This window comes from Triticum dicoccoides, chromosome 2A, assembly GCF_002162155.2.
Source record: "Triticum dicoccoides isolate Atlit2015 ecotype Zavitan chromosome 2A, WEW_v2.0, whole genome shotgun sequence".
Classification (NCBI taxonomy): Eukaryota; Viridiplantae; Streptophyta; class Magnoliopsida; order Poales; family Poaceae; genus Triticum; species Triticum dicoccoides.
In genome coordinates, this window is record NC_041382.1 from 344,636,079 (window position 1) to 344,647,424 (window position 11,346).

Sequence of the window (11,346 nt, forward strand, 5' to 3'; positions counted from 1 at the left end):
GCCAGGTTCGGGCCCTCTCGATGGAGGTAAAACACTACTCCTGCTTGATTAATATTGATGATATGGGTAGTACAAGAGTAGATCTACCACGAAATCTAAACCCTAGAAGCTAGCCTATGGTATGATTGTTGTATGATGAAGTTGTCCTACGGAATAGAACCCTCCGGTTTATATAGACACCGGATAGGGTTAGGGTTACACAGAGTCAGTTACAATGGTAGGAGATCTTGAATATCCGCGTCGCCAAGCTTGCCTTCCACACCAAGGAAAGTCCCATCCAGACACGAGACGAAGTCTTCAATCTTGTATCTTCATAGTCCTGGAGTCCGGCTGAAGGTATAGTCCGGCTACCCGAACACCCCCTAATCCAGGACTCCCTCAGGGGCGTCACAAGGCGAATGAAAAATAATGTAATGCGAGGGATGAGAGTTTATGATGGGTACTTGGTATGTCTTGGCTTGGCGTAGATCTCTCCGGCAACGATGCAAGAAATCTTTCCTGCTACCTCTTGAGTTTGCGTTGGTCTTTTCCGTGAATAGAAAAGGATGATGCAGCAAAGTAGAGTAAGTATTTCCCTCAGTTTTGAGAACCAAGGTATCAATCCAGTAAGAGACAACGCGACAAGCCACCGAATACCTGCACAAACAAACACCAACTTGCACCCAAGGCGATAAATGTGATAGAGGCAAAGGTGTCCCGTCTTTCGATGAGATGGTGGCTATCGTTTTGGAGGAAGTCGACTTTGACGATCCGACTACGAACGTGCGAGGACGTCGCGCAAACAAAGAACAAGCAAGAAACTGAGATTGCAATCCGGATATTGCGAATATAAGATGAAAACTTTATTGATCAAGGTGGGGTTCTGTGACGCCTTTGTCTGATCGTTGAACACAAACGAAGTACATGAAGTTGCAGCTATGACGAACTTTAATCTAAACAAAACCCAAAGTCTAAACGATACCCTAAGGGCTATATATATGGAGGAGAGAGGGGGAATTTCGTGGCCCTTGGTGGAGGAGTCCGAAACCAACCCTAACTCTGGTTTCCCCACACATACGAACTCTAAAAATAGCCTATACTTAAGTACTTCGAAAATACATGGGCCTGGCCCAATAATAAGGTGACGCGGCACCTAAAATAGCGTCTGAACGAAATTTGCACGTGGCATTAGCTTTATTTGCGCAAATTAGGAAATCTATCCTTACGCAAATGTAACCAAACAAGATCTCCAAGTGCAAACACAACATGTTTTCTACCCTTATCTCCAGCAAGTTTATATTTAGCATTCATACGTTCAATATTTTCCTTAGTTAACTCATGCATTTTTAAAATCAATTCAGCACGTTCTTTAGCATCAAAATTAACCTTCTTCGAAGATGGAAGAGGCAACAAATCAATAGGTGCACGAGGTAGGAAACCATACACAATTTCAAAAGGGCACATCTTAGTAGTAGAATGCAATGAACGATTGTAAGCAAATTCAATATGAGGCAGCATTCTTCCCACATTTTCTTGTTATTCTTCGAAACAGCCCTAAGCACTGTAGACAATGTTCTATTGACTACTTCAGTTTGTCCATCAGTTTGGGGGTGACAAGTAGTACTAAAAAGCAGTTTAGTCCTCAACTTAGCCCATAAACATCTCCAAAAGTGGCTAAAAAATTTAGTATCACGATCTGAAACAATGGTATTTGGCACACTATGTAAGCGAATAATTTCACGAAAAAATAAATCAGCAACATTAATAGCATCATCGCTTTTATGACATGGTATAAAGTGTGTCATTTTCGAGAACATGTCCACGACAACAAATATGCTATCCCTCCTCTTCTTTGTTCGAGGTAAACCTAAAACAAAGTCCATGGATATATCCTCCCAAGGAACACTAGGTACAGGCAAAGGCATATATAAATCATAAGGATTGAGTCATGACTTAACTTTTTAACATGTAGTGCAGCGAGCAACAAAACGCTCAACATCTCATCTCATCCTTAGCCAAAAGAAATGTGTAGCAAGTATATCCTCCGTCTTCTTGACACCAAAGTGTCCCATTAATCCTCCTCCATGCGCCTCCTGCAACAACAAAAGACGAATGAAGCTAGCTGGAATGCATAGCTTGTTAGCACGAAACACAAATTCATTGTTAAGAATGAACTTGTTCCAAGTTCTCCCTTCCTTACAATTCTGCAATACATCTTTAAATTCAGCATCATGCACATATTGCTCTTTGATGGTCTCCAAACCAAATATTTTAAAGTCAAGTTATGAAAGCATAGTATAACAACGAGACAATGCATCAGCAATAACATTTTCTTTACTCTTCTTGTGTTTAATGACATAAGGGAAAGTCTCAATGAATTCAACCCATTTAGCATGTCTACGGTTCAGTTTTGCTTGACTTTTAATGTGTTTCAAAGATTCATGATCAAAATGTATAACAAATTCCTTGGACCATAAATAATGTTAACATGTTTCTAAGATCCAAACAAGAGCATATAATTCTTTATCATAAGTAGAATAGTTCAGACTAGGCCCACTCAATTTTTCAGAAAAGTATGCAACAGGTTTGCCATCTTGTAATAACACCTCCTAATTCAATTACACTAGCATCACATTCAAGCTCAAAAGTCTTATTAAAATCAGGAAGTTGGAATAAAAGAGCATGTGTCAACTTATCTTTCAATACCGTGAATGCTTCTTCCTGTGCGATACCCCAAACAAAAGGCACGTCCTTCTTTGTAAGCTCGTTGAGCTTCAATTTTGACTTTATCAACTTCAATTCCCTGTGAAGTAACAACATAGCCAAGAAAATATACTCGTTCGGTGCAAAAGGTGCACTTTCCAAGGTTACCAAACAAACATGCATCACGTAGAGCAATAAAAACAGCACGTAAATGTTTCAAATGTTCCTCCATAGATTTGCTATAAATCAATATGTCATCAAAGTATACTACCATAAATCGTCCAATAAAAGCACGTAAAACTTCGTCATTAATCTCATGAAAGTACTAGGTGCATTAGTTAACCCAAAAGGTATGACTAACCACTCATATAAACCAAACTTAGTTTTAAATACAGTTTTTCATTCATCTCCCAATTTCATACGAATTTGATGGTATCCACTACGCAAATCAACTTTGAAAAATATTGTAGAGCCACTCAATTCATGAAGCATTTCATCTAGCCTAGGAATAAGATGATGATAACGAATAGTAATATTGTTAATGCCTCTAAAATCAACGCACGTACACAACGTATCATCCTTTTTGGCACTAAAATGATAGGAACAGCACAAGGATTAAGGAATTCACGTATATAACCTTTGTCGAGCAGTTCATATACTTGACGCATAATCTACTTTGTCTCCTCTGAATTGGTACGGTATGGTGCACGGTTGGATAATGGTGCACCAGGAATTAAGTCAATTTGATGCTCAATCCCACGAGTAGATGGTAATCCCGATGGCACGTCTTGTAGAAAGACGTCAGCGAACTCCTGAAAAATGTACGTCCTCGAATGAAAATAATGCCTCTTTGCACACAAAAGCATTGCAAACAGATTTGCTAAAATCTAAATCATCAATATCAGATTTGGTGGCAAGTAAACATGCACTTTTCAATTTAATTTCAGAAGCAACACTAGGTGGTTTATTATTAGGCTGCATTTATTGCTCAAACTAGTGGTTGGGGCGCCCCTCGGGCAGTGGCGGAGCTTGGGCTGAAATCTAGGGGGGGCAATGGGCTGGGGGGGGGGGCAAACAATATGTATTTTGGGCTGATTTTGCTTGAGATATGGGCCAAATACTAAGGGGTATTTCAGAAAAAATTCATGGGCTGGGGGGGCAACGGCCCAGGTTGGCCCCTGAGAAGCTCCGCCACTGCCCTCGGGGGCACCTCCTGAGAGGAAACTCGGCGGTGCCAGTTAGGTAAGCGTCCTTTTCACTTTCTTGTATGCACTATGTGATGTTATTTCATCAGTCAGAGTACGACATATATGAAGCACTGGTACATGCAAGTCCGTAGTACTGTTGTGGTTTAGTACAACGAATGATGTAAAACTGAAAAATACTTAGTATCGTATGAAGGCACTTGGGTAAAAGGAAACAATACAAGTACAAAGTAGTGACTTCCCTGCTTGCCACCTTTTCTGAACTCCCAATGACCACATATTTCAAACTAAAATTTCTTATCAAGTAAAGGAACTTCATGGCAAGCTAGCAACAACTCAATCCAAAAGGGAGAACTGAAGCAAACAAAAATAGATGCACCTTCCTTTTCCCAACCAGGCCACCACAAAATCCAATCAAATGCACAGCCCCACCTAGAGACCAAAGAAAAGGATGATGTGGAGAGAGAGACTAGTGCACGATGGATGAAGAGGCTAAGCTCTTTGTAAAGTTCAGCTAGCAAAAGCATGTTCACTACGGAGCACAAATAAGAACACTGTCATGCTGTCATGTTTCAAAATTGACACTAACATATATCATAAAAGAATGATAAGCTCATGAAACTCAAGTAGTATTCATTAATCCAGGTAGTTAATTATATTGCACAACGTTTTAGCATTTAAGTGGCATTACCTTCACAAAAATGAGACAGAACAACTTCAAAAACAGGTCCAGTACACATGGATTAGCCAAATTCGGATTTTCAAAATGATGTTGTATCCCTGGTACTCTCTAACCTGCCAAAGAAATGACAAGTATTTAGAGGGCACAAATGAAGGAAAGAAAAATATATTATGTACTTGTTTCCCTCCTCCAAACAGGTGTTCCCCCTTCATTTAACTTCTATCAAGAGATCAAATTATGACCATAATAATAGATGACAGACCTAAAAAAAATGTTCTCAAATTTGATGAGAGAAAAAGAGGCCTGGGATCTTTTATAGAACGTTTGATCTACCTCTAGATGCTAGGATGATGGCAATGACGAAAGGGACATGTATGCCGGCACTGTCGGCAAAATCGGTGTAATGATTAAAAATATACGCACTTCATATAGTACAACAAAGAAAAGGAAAACCTGAATGATCCAACAACTATTGACTATTTGACTTCATGTACAGAAGAAATGTAGATTTTAACAGAAATAGTGTGAAGAAACAACAATATGAATGATGGATCTCATGTAAGGTATAACTATCATCTCATAAGCACAATGTAAAATTAAACTCAAGCAACAACTATCCAGAAGACACAAGTGATCCAACTCGTGGACAGAGCATGATAATTTAAGAGAACTTCAACATAGTGATATAATCTAGTAATTATCTCTAGTAGCTATTTACGGATGTCACACATCAAATGGGAAAATAATTCAGTTAACCTCCGCAGATACCTTGTAGGCACTCGTTGAAACAAAACGACTAAAAGAGAACTGACAATGAGTAGAATTCAAAACCAACATGAAGCAAGTCATGTCTGCTAATATCATTTCAAACAACTTGATTAACTTAATACTAGTTTGACCCATGGTAAGTTCTCAGGAAAACTAACTTACCCAGTACAACTTTCATCATCGTAGTTCATCACAGAAAATTTTGCAAAGCAATTAACAAATTAAGAGTAACCAGTTATAAATGTTGGGAAATACAATGAAGACATAATCCCACCAGAATCGGAAAACAAACCAATATGCTAGTGCATACTTGTAACTACAGCCATAACTTTCAGAAGTTAGGTTACTCAGCGTGCGGCGCACACATTGATCAATAAAACAAATACACAAACTTATCGTTACAACCATTATTCACTGACTGGATGCACGCATTCACTACATGCATGATATAATGGACTCACAGGGTTAAGTGACTCTGCTCTGCCAAGATCCACATACACTGCAAATCCCAAAAGGCATATCAGACTATCACCAATATGTGTGAATATTTGGGTGCTGCCGAGACCTGCACCGCGATCCAAATTCAGACAATTGAACGCCATCATACAGCGACACGACCAAATGGTACAACAGACAAATGAACGCCACCATAGCACCATATTAGAAAAACAAATGAGCATATGTCAAGTATTGTTGAACTTAATCGTCCCTCCTAGTCCTTTTTCTCTACTTGTCGACATGCTTTTTTTAGCGTATCTACTTGCCAACATGTTTAGTGTACTTGTTGGAAAACATGCACCTTGAGCATGATTAGCATTTTTATTAGGTTTTGCTGGAGCCATTTGCACGATAATGAGCCACGTGCATTAGATGATATCAAGTAATGTACATGGTTGATCATACAAGAGAGAATTGTGATGCACTTCCACTATTCCTTGGCTTATAACCACCACGCGTAAGTCGAAAGAAAAAGAAGAGCACCAGATCACCTTAATAAAAATTGCCGTATGCATATAATGGACGTATTGATAAACGTAGGTTACAATCCATAAATACATATTATGAAACCAACATCTATGTTCTTCTGGGCAACCTAATAAGTATACAAATCAGTGAATGTACATACGTTCCATTAAATTAAAGATCAGTTTGGGTTTTGAATGCAAGTGCTGATAGAAGATAATTCCGGGTATCCCAACAACCCATTGTTTCCTTTGGCATCATCACCAAATCCGGCAAGGAGGTAGGCACTAAGAAACCAAACTGATTACGTTAGTAACCCCTTCGTCCAACAGAAGAACAACTTAGGAAAAATAAGAAGAGGCGGACAGATTTTCCTGACCAGCAGTGAATGGGTCAGCCATGGCTCAGGCTCCCAATCGCGGAGAAGATCAGGGGAAAAAGCAGATCCCCTCCGACCAGTTTTTATCAGTAAAAGAGGAGGCGGCTCCTGAGAAGAAACAAAAATATATAATATAGCAGTTAACACAAAATCCAATGTCAGAGTAAGCAATATAGTATACACTAACAGTCTGAAACATGCCTTATGGTAGCTTGTAAGAGCGGGGATATGTGAGCATACACCGCGCCATTCAATTTTGTTACCGAAATCATTACAAGAAAATATGCAGATTTTTAAAACATGTAAAAAGAGAGGACAACTGTTATTGTGAGATGCACTACTCAAAGTAAGGTTACAGTTTTCTGTCAGTCTTCAGTGGGTATATTATTGCTCTTGAGTGAGATAGCAGAATTTTTTTAGCCTGAGAAATCATTGCTCATTATTATTTGTACTTAGATCCATGGGTGGTATGGTACAAGATACATTCGGCTGTAACCTTGATACCATATTAAGTACAGTAATGGTCATAAATAACACTGCAAATAACCATCCAGTAATTGAAATAGTAGTGTAATCAAATTCATATGTCTCCCAACCATTGAAGGAATTTGAAGTACTTATACCTATAAATTGAAGCAGATAATTGCAGCAAATCCTAGATTATATCCTACAGATTGCTCTTAGCTGGGCACATGCCTGTTAGTGCAGATTGCACAATGGCTGAACCTAACAAACCATGTTACATCTCCAATACAGTCAGTGACCATGCATCATAAGCCTTCAAACAGCTACAGAAAAAGAGACGTGCGAAAGAAGAGAAAGAAAAGAGACGCGGTCAACTATACTCGAGCTCCAGACGGATCGCCTCTCTCCGTCACCACGCACGAGGGATGAGGACGACGGCGGCGACACCACGGACTGCTCGGCCTCCTGGTCCGTCTCTCCGACGCCAGGGTGTCCAATTTTTGGTAGCATCATTGAGAAGCAACAATCAAATATTGCGTATACTCTCGAAGCCGAGGGACTACTGAAGTGAAAATTCAGCAGATTAAGCTTCATGTTCAGATCCTTTTATAGTTTCTAAACCTTTAATCTGTGTGGTCATCTTTTTCATTACCAGAACAGAGGAATTATAACAAAATAAAGGGTAGAACTAACCTAAGGTTTTATTGCCACTAATCCTTCTATAGTTTTTCAATGGTTCAGTTATCATGATTTGATGGCTAGTCTTGTAGAAAGGAGTAAAGTTCGTATAGAAATCTTAAGAACACAATAACTAAACTGAAGTATAACCTTCTGAATCCTTTAAGACGTGATTTCATATTAACAAGTGCAACAAGATAAAACAACAAAACACACCTCCGCAACGGAAAGGCACATCGAACGAAGTGAAGACGAACAGGACGGACGATTGACGAACGATGACAAACTGCGTGCTCACTTCACACCGACCCGGGGAAACATAACATATATGGGCACAAAGAGGAGAGAAAATACAACCGATGCAAAGGAGAGGGAGGTGAACTCACAATTCCTCCTCGGCTAGTTTCATCGACAATGCTCTGGCTTCACCATCTATCCGAAAGTGAAATTAACATATTAGAGTAACAATAAAAAGAAGTGCTACCAAGAACGTACAAAATAGAGGTAAAAGCGCTAGGGAATCTCTGACAGGCGCTTGTTGCAAGCATACAAAAATGGAAAAGAAGGATCCAAAATTATGATTCAAATCATTGGCAGTTTCATTGGCATCTATGAACCAAATACTACAGAAAATACATGATATGCATATAACATGTAATCTTTCTCATGTTAGCATATAATATATCAAAATGTGTGGTCAATCAGTAAGATAATCAGGGTTTTATAGCAGGTTAGTTTATGAATACTCACCTCACAATGTCACCACTCCTTGTTCATCTAGAAATAACACTATGGGTAAACTGAAGCAGCCCTTCACATTTCACCAAAATATTCTAGCTTTCAAAAGTTCTGCATAGTAACAGAAGATAGGAAACAACTACTGAGATGGCCTTAAAATCACAAAGAATCGAGAGGAAGAACACAAATGGAGTTCATAGTCCAAGAAAAGGCTGGGTATTATGTTTAGATATGATGTCTGGGTCATGTGCACCTACCCGTCTGCCAAAATGAACTCCTCGACGCGGAAACAGCCTAGCCCCTAACGATTTGGGACATGCAACTTCGTCCTCTCTGCGAAGAAGAGGTCCACGCTGTCACCGTATAGACACAAGCACCATCCTGGTCTCCCTCTCCTTGAGCGCCTCATTCTCCACCTTGCTGTCGGTGGATGCGGTGGCATGAGCCAGCGCACCTGGTACACCTCATTGGTATTAGCCCTTGAAAGGAACTAACTTAGGTTCGACCACGCAGAGCCCACCGTCTGCACCTGGTAGCACAATAGATGTTTTAAACCTCCATCTATTCAGAGAAATAGAAAAGTAGATGGAAGAGGAGATAATTTTGGAAACGCTATGGCATAAATAAGTGCAGAAATAGTGCCAACAGTTATAAACGAATAAAAGCATCAAACCATGTAAATTAGTAAATATACTTGTGGTTTGCAAGTATTCGTAAATAATTTCCTGCAGGTTTCGTTAATAAATTATTAACCTGAAATAGTATCCGAGTGCTACCTTAGAGGACACATCAACAATGGTTTACTTCTTTCTGTTAGGAATCACCAAACCAGCCTTATGTGTGCATCCTGTTATGCCAATACATACTTGAGCTCCATGATTTCAATATGTTACTAATATTATAAAAAAGAAATACATATGATGGGAAAAATAAATTTTAGTCTGTAATACATAGTTCCCCAGAAAAGCTCATGGTGAGGCTTGATTCTTAAATCATTTCTCAAACAGCAAATCAGCTATGGTCCCATTCAATTATGCATGTATTATCCATATTTACATACATTCAAACTCTAGTAGAATCAAAGGGACGATGCAAAAATAGAATAACTGAGAGTACGACACTCAGAACTATGATGGTGCAATTTGAAGCAAATGTGCAGGGATACAATGGAGGAACTAATAATCTGGAAAGGAGAAATGGTTTGTGAACAGCAAGTAAATAAGCCCAGAATAATCATTAGTTCACACCTGGTTAACAAACCAAATTGTGAAGCCCTACATCCCCGACCTAAATTTGGTCTACCACAAGTACATAAACAATCACCTGAAGGCGGATGAGCAACTTGGAAGTAGTCTTGTCCCTGGATTCCTCGGCGGCGGTGAGTGTCGAGGTGGTCAGGAAGAACTTATTCCGCAGGAGCATATAGGAGACCGCCGGCAACGATGGGACATTGTTGAGGTCGCCGCACCTAGGATTCTCAGCACATACCTGAAAAGATAACAACACTGCACAAACAAACAAAAAGGCGTTCAGGAAAACAGTAAGAATTTGAGCTATAAGTAGATTTGGAGATCATCCCAAACAAAAATCTGAAACAGCACCAAATCTGAACCAGAACTTACTCTGCATGAGTTCTAAATCTGAGAAAATTATGTGATGGATGTCTCGAACAATCCAGCACAATTATATTTCCCCTGCAATTTATCCATATATAGCTTGCATAGCAAATCACACAACACAGACGTATTTGAGAAACAAATCACTGAGTTCCACAGTGGCCTTGTTGGATTTCAACAATAACCTACATAAGCAAGGATGAAAAAATTGCAGACTAACTGAAAGCAGAGGAGGAGTAGAGTGAGTACCTGCAAGAGAGTGATGGAGAAATACGCAGAGGTGTCGAGGCCGAGAGGTGGGAGTGGAGGAAGCGGAGCATGACCAACGAGTACACGCCAAGAAGAAGGCCAGGGATGAAGGCAACATAGCGTCTCCACATCCTCACATCTTGCTTCCGTCCCTTATTTCTCATCATCTTCTCTCTCATGGTAGGGAACCCAATTAGTCCTCGGTTCCATGGCTCTAGCTTTAGGGAAGATGAAACAGAGTAGAAGAGAGATGAAGAGATGGGGGTGGGCGTTGTGTACCTGTAGACCAGACGGAGATGCCAAGGAGGTGGAGCGCTGCGGCCCGCATGGTGAGGGCGAGGAAGACGGCGGCGGCGACGTGAACGGCTCTACCTCCTCCTTCATCCCTGCGGCCCTCCTGATCTTCCTCCTCTGTCCGGTCACCGCGCACAGAGAGCAGCATGGGCGGGGGAGAAGGAGCCCGGGGTGAGGAACCGATGAGGTGGGGCTTGAGGGGCGCCCCTGACGGCATGGAGGAGGGAGAGGTGGAGGGAAGCAGCAGGAGCAGAGGGAACTGGGAGGGCGGCGGCGGCAGCAGGGATGCGGACGGGAATGGGCTAGGGTTTTTCTTGCGACCACAAAACGAGCAGGGAAAAACCATAAAACGAAACGAGAAAATCAGCCCAGTCCCTTATGCGACGTCGCCATAGGACACTCCTTACGCGATTCTTAAAGGGTTTTATTCTTTTGCTATAATCTGATTTTTATTTTTTTTCTCCTGTTTTGCTTTATTAGCTCTATTAATATCATCTTTTAAAATGGAATCAGGAGTCATAGGAAGCAAAGTAATATTTATATCCTTATGAACAAGACTATACTGATTGTTTCTACCATAGTGTACAGAATTTTCATCAAATTGTCATGGTTTACCAAGTAATAAGG

At 40.4% G+C, this 11,346-nt stretch overlaps 1 long non-coding RNA gene across 12 annotated transcripts; it reads right to left on the minus strand.

The window, feature by feature from the left end:
- Positions 1-3,443: 3,443 nt before the first annotated feature.
- On the minus strand, positions 3,444-11,103 carry LOC119354551. Of its 12 annotated transcripts, XR_005171043.1 has the most exons (11): positions 10,705-11,094; positions 10,183-10,592; positions 9,884-10,065; positions 9,337-9,407; positions 8,818-9,089; positions 8,573-8,671; positions 7,303-8,254; positions 6,680-6,787; positions 5,799-5,902; positions 4,579-4,682; positions 3,444-3,494 (listed from the first exon to the last, which is right to left on the minus strand). It is a non-coding gene; the product is annotated as an uncharacterized LOC119354551 (long non-coding RNA). The 12 variants fall into 12 exon arrangements; XR_005171041.1 differs by having other exon boundaries at positions 4,579-5,902; positions 10,705-11,103; XR_005171042.1 differs by lacking the exon at positions 3,444-3,494 and adding an exon at positions 3,766-4,319 and having other exon boundaries at positions 4,579-5,902; positions 10,705-11,103.
- Between the last annotated feature and the right edge of the window lie 243 nt (positions 11,104-11,346).